The sequence below is a fragment of the Chiloscyllium plagiosum genome, chromosome 9 (genome assembly GCF_004010195.1).
Source record: "Chiloscyllium plagiosum isolate BGI_BamShark_2017 chromosome 9, ASM401019v2, whole genome shotgun sequence".
In the NCBI taxonomy this organism is placed as follows: domain Eukaryota; kingdom Metazoa; phylum Chordata; class Chondrichthyes; order Orectolobiformes; family Hemiscylliidae; genus Chiloscyllium; species Chiloscyllium plagiosum.
This window is the reverse complement of record NC_057718.1, coordinates 90039236-90045235: the sequence shown is the minus strand read 5'-3', so window position 1 is coordinate 90045235 and position 6000 is coordinate 90039236.

Sequence of the window (6000 nt, the reverse complement as noted above, 5' to 3'; positions counted from 1 at the left end):
CACCAGACAATTTAGCATGGCTAATCCACCAAGCCTGCACATCTTTAGATTATTAGTTTGTCAAATACTTTGTCCCTTGTGATAGAGACTGTTACGAGATCTTTCCTCCCATTAGCACCTTGCTTATCTTTGGGATGGTTTATAGTATCCACCACCATAAAATATGATGTATTGATTTAAATTATCTGCCATTTCTCCGCTCCCCTTTATCAATTTCCCTTTACTACATCCTCCATCACACTCACTTCAGCTACACCCTTTCTTTTTATATTCCCACAGAAGGTTTTGCTGTTTTCACATTTCTTACCAATTTACTTTCGTGATCGATTTCCTCCTGAAGGAACAGGAGTAGGCCATTCTGCTCCTCCAGCCTGTTACACTATTCAATGAGATCATAATGGATTTGTGGTCTAACTCCAAACCCTTAATACTTCACCTTAACAAAAAAAAGTTCAGATTTAAAATTAACAATTGATCTAGCATCAGCTGCCATTTGTGAGAGTTCCAAAGCCCTAGCACCCTTTGTGTGTAGAATTACTTCCTAACACCTCTCAGGAATGGTTTGGCCCTAATTCTCAGACAATGCTCCCGAGTTCTGGAATCCACAACCTGTGGAAATAGTTTTTCTTTATCCAGCCCATCTTCTCCTGTTAATATCTTGAAAACTTCAATCAGGTCATCCTTTAATATCTAATTTCAACAGAAAACAGACCTAATTTCCCCGTTTAACTTAACCCCTGAGGTCCGGGTACCATTCTTGTAAATCTGCATTGTACTCTCTCCAAGACCAGTGTATCCTTCCTAAGGTATAGTGCCCAGGTCTGCTTAAAATACTCCCAAGTGGATTCCAACTGCAACATAACTTCTGCATCCTTATACTTCAATTTTCTCGACATAAGAGGCAACATTCCATTAGCCTTTTTGATTACTTTCTGCATCTGTTTGTAGCATTTTAAAGGTCCATACTCTTGAACCCCCAAGTCTCTTTGGACATTCACTGTATTTAACTTCATACTTCGTACAGGATACATAGAACGTATCCTGATCCATCCTTTATTGGTCCAAAATGAATAACCTCCCACTTGCTTACATTCAACTCCATCTGCCACAGTTTTGCCCATTCACCTGGTCTATCAATGTCCCTTTGTATCTTTACGATATTATCTACACTGTCTTCAAAACTACCTAACATTGTTTCATCATCAAATTTGAAAATATGACTTTCTATGCCATTATCCAGGAAGTTAATAAATAATGTGAATAATTGAGGCCCTAACATAGATCCTTGTGGGACACCATTGGTCACATCCTGTGAATTTGAGTACCTACCCATTACCCCTACTTTCTGTTATCTGCCACTCAACCAATTTCCCAGCCATGTCAATAACTTGCCCTCAATAGCACAGGCTTCTACCTTAGTTAGCTTTTTACTTAGCTTTTTAGTCATTTTTTTAAAATGTTCTCTTGACGATCATTTGTTTTTGCCATTTTGAATGTCTTGATGCGGTGATCCTCAACCATATTTCGGCCATGGTCCCCCCAGGAGCTCTTCTCAGGTTCCAGGGCCCCCCCTTTCAAACAGGGAAACAACACGAACAGATAGACAAAAAAAATCATTTATTACTGAATACCAAGAAAACTTGAACATTCCAACATACTGGACAAAACTTTAAAAAAACTGTATGAAATTAAACATCTATCAGGCCTAATGCAGTCCTTGAGCCTGGTGTTTTTCTGCACATTGCATGATATCGGGCTCCAAATTAGACAATGACAGTCAGAGGTCACACCTCTTGTTGCAATATCAATTGTGTTCCTGGATTTTGTCACGGTAACTACCTTGCAACCAAATATGTTGAGGGAAAGGCAATAAAAAATATTTGGGCTTTTCCCCACAGTGTTGTAAATTTATTCGGCAGATCACCCTTGATCGAAAAATCTTTTTGAAGCTGACTGAACTGACGACATGCAGTTATATCGCTCTGAAGATCAATCAACCTCTCTGGAATTCCTGCCTCAACCTGGGTGGGGTGTACTTCAAAGGGATTCAAAATCCAACCCAGGATACTAAGGTTTAAGAGGTCATTAAATCTTTCTTGTATATCCTTTTGTATATGCTTTAGATGTTTCACATAAACAGTAAGGTCATTGGCCTTCAGTGCCTCTGCGGTTGTCTTCAGGTTTGGAAATGGTAAAAAGTTTCGACATTCCATGTTGTGCCAATAGATTTCGAGTTTCTTAAGGAAAGAAACAATGGCTTCCTTACAATCTATGAGGTTACTGCTTTTGCCCTATAAGGTCTTGTTTAACAAGTAAAGTTTCTGAAGATAACCTTAGCATCAACGGGTCTTTCTCCATGCTCTTTATCAGACACTATGGTGTCCCAGAGTGTAACAAAACGTTTAAGACAGTTTCCCTTGGAAAGCCACCTCCCCTTGGTATACAGCGACAACAGCATCCGGAATTATTCATCATTTTCTTCACACAGCTGCTGGAAAAGATGATCCTGAAGGGCATAGAATTTGATGAAGTTTACAGTTTTTAATGACAACTGAAAGCGAAAGATTGAGACATCCTCCTATGTTTTTAGCTACTAGGTGCACTCATAGAGTCATAGAGATGTACAGCATGGAAACAGACCCTTCGGTCCAACCTGTCCATGCCGACCAGATATCCCAACCCAATCTAGTCCCACCTGCCAGCACCTGACCCATATCCCTCCAAACCCTTCATATTCATATACCCATCCAAATGCCTCTTAAATGTTGCAATTGTACCAGCCTCCACCACACCCTCTGGTTGCTCATTCCATACACGTATCACCCTCTGCGTGAAAAAGTTGCCCCTTAGATCTCTTTTATATCTTTCCCCTCTCACCCTAAACCTATGCCCTCTAGTTCTGGACTCCCCAAACCCAGGGAAAACACTTTGTCTATTTATCCTATCCATGCCCCTCATAATTTTGTAAACCTCTTTAAGGTCTCCCCTCAGCCTCCGACACTCCAGGGAAAACAGTCCCAGCCTGTTCAGCCTCTCCCTGTAGCTCAGATCCTCCAACCCTGGCAACATCCTTGTAAATCATTTCTGAACCCTTTCAAGTTTCACAACATCTTTCCAAATGATGCAATGAATAGCAAAGACAGAAGGTATAACTCTTTTTCAGTGGGCAATGAATCGTCTGTGACGACCAACCATAGGAGCGGCACCATCAGTTTCACGAGCAATTATATTCTTCATTGGAATATTGTTCCCACTTGTCCCGTGCCATCTCATTGATTCTTCTGGCAACAGTAGAATTACTCAAAGGAGTTGCCTGAACTGCTTCTTTGGCACTCAAATTCATGACATCAGGTATTAATATGGACAATGGAGGCAGGATCAGTGACTCACCGATGTTGTGAACATTTCCGGGTTTAGCAATGAGTTTACAGGACCACCTTGATTATCCGAACAAGGTGGACGGGGAGTATTTTGTTCGGATAACTGATTGCTCGGATGACTGATCTGACCTGATCATAAACAAGCGGTAATCTATGAGTAGAAATGGAGGACTGCAGATGCTAGAGATCAGAGTCGAGAAGTGTGGTGCTGCTGGTCAGGCAGGAGGAGCAGGAGAATCAACGTTCCAGGCATAAGTTCCTGAAGAGCTTTTGCCCGAAACGTTGATTCTCCTGCTCTTCTGCTGCAGCCTGACCTGCTGTGCTTTTCCAGCACCACACTCTCAACTGTAATTTATGAGCGCTGGTCATCGATCATTTCTCGGTTATCTGGCAATGCACACCATAGTGCCGTTTAACTGATTACTGAACGCTGAGTTGCCTAATGCCGTTTTTACGGGACCTTGAGATCTTGTTCGGATAATCCGAAATTTGGATAACTGATGTTCGGATAATCGAGGTTGTACTGTACTAATTTTGTATGATGCAACAAGACCCTTCACTAATTTCTGTGAGGTTTGAGTAAGCACTTGTTTCAGTGTTGGCCTTCACTCGAAATTCCACCAAAGGACTTCCATGGGCTCCCAGCATGCATCTCAGGTTGTTTGTCCAGTCTCCCACTATCCGGAGAGCGGAAGGTTTGGCTGAAAATGTGACGATGGAACTTAATTCATTGCCAGAGGATCCTTGGGACTTATTGAGCAGTGAGATGGTCACCAAAAGAGGATTTAGGACTACAGCAAGACACATGCAGTCAAGAGAACCCTCATGAGAGTCTGATGTTGAGATTGCATGCATTGGATTATACCCATTCTGATCCCCTCTCTGCTCAGCACAATGTTTGCACCGAAGAAAAGTTTAAATTGTGTCGGATGGAATATATTGTTGTAAAATAAATAAATGTCAGAGAATTTTCTGTTGTCTTACTTTATTCCATTGTGTCAGATTTCTATGGGCCAGCCCAAGATCAATGTCTCAAAAACATCACCTGTGTAAAAGTAACTTTTGGCCTTAAAAGCTTGACTCAAAAATTTCACTTTTACACAGGTACATAAGATAAAAATTAGAGGTCAGGAATTAGCCCCACACTTAATACACGCTTTCATTATAGCAAAGTTATTTTCCTTAGAATGTGTTCATTCAACGCATCAGTTTTTAGAAAAGCATTTGGAGTGCTAAACAAGCAACAGCTCAAAAGCTGTACTGTGCGAACCCACATCAATCCTAACTATGCTTGCCTTTCTGTGGGATGTGGGAAGCATTCCTTTTCTTTTCCAGCCCCCTCCTCTTTTATCCCCCTTCCCCCCAACAAACTGATGAGTTTATTGTGTCACTTTATGCACTCATACTGAGTAGTTTAATCAACGTTGCTTCCAATATTCACACTATTCTCAGCTTCAAATGGCCTCACTGTAACTCTTCCTCAATTTTCTTGTCTCCATTTTTGGGGGTCGGCTTCCATGAATATTCACAACAGGCCCACTGACTTCTGCAACTATTTTCACTCAATCTCTTCACACCCTGCTTGCTGTGATTTCACTCTCCCAGTTTCTTATTCCATTTCTGTTCCTGCTGACAAGGTCGTCCACGGTCTACATTCCTCTACCTGCCCACCACCACATCCCTCAAACCCTTTCCTCTCCCTACCAAAACCATAATGTTGTTCCTGTTCAGATAGTGTAATCCACCGTATCTGATTTATCCTTTTTTCTCAATCAAGGACACTGATTGACAAGGGTCTTCCACGGTCTACATTCCTCTACCTGCCCACCACCACATCCCTCAACCCCTTTCCTCTCCCTACCAAAACCATAATCTTGTTACTCACATTTTCACTTCACCTAACCCTCCAGCCTCCATATTCATTACCTAATTCGTTTAAAGCTCCAGCAATCTGTCACCACCAAACACATCCTCCCTTCCCCTTTCATCATTCCAAATGGACCATCCCCTCTGGGACACACTTTCCTCATTCCTGAAGAAGGGCTCATGCCCGAAACGTCGATTCTCCTGCTCCTTGTTTCCAGCAACACATTTTCAGCTCTGATCTCCAGCATCTGCAGTCCTCACTTTCTCCTCCATCCCCTCTGGGATACCCTGGCTCACTCTTCAATTGTCCCATTCACTCCCAATGGCAACTTTACATGCAAGCCTAGGAGGTGTAAGCAATATCCCTTACCACCTCAATGCCTCAGACCCCAAATACACTACAATTTATTTGTGCTTCTTTCTACATAATAATACTCTACCAAGAGCAACTTGGGAAGGTGTGCTATTACTCAAGTTTCACTCTGAAGTTATCACAAAAATGAAACCTTTGATCAAAATACTCTAATTAATCTGTCATATGGATTCGGGTTAGCAGAAAACACTAGTCTGGTTTCCTAAACTTAACGTGAACTTCCACATATTCCAAATATATCACCATGGGCAATCAAATATATGAATTTTCAACATAAAACGCAATCAACCAAAACTCTACCCACTTCTTAAACTCCCTCACAGACAACAAACATGCATGGATATTATGGGTGGGGAAAAAAAATTAAAGAAAACGCCTTAA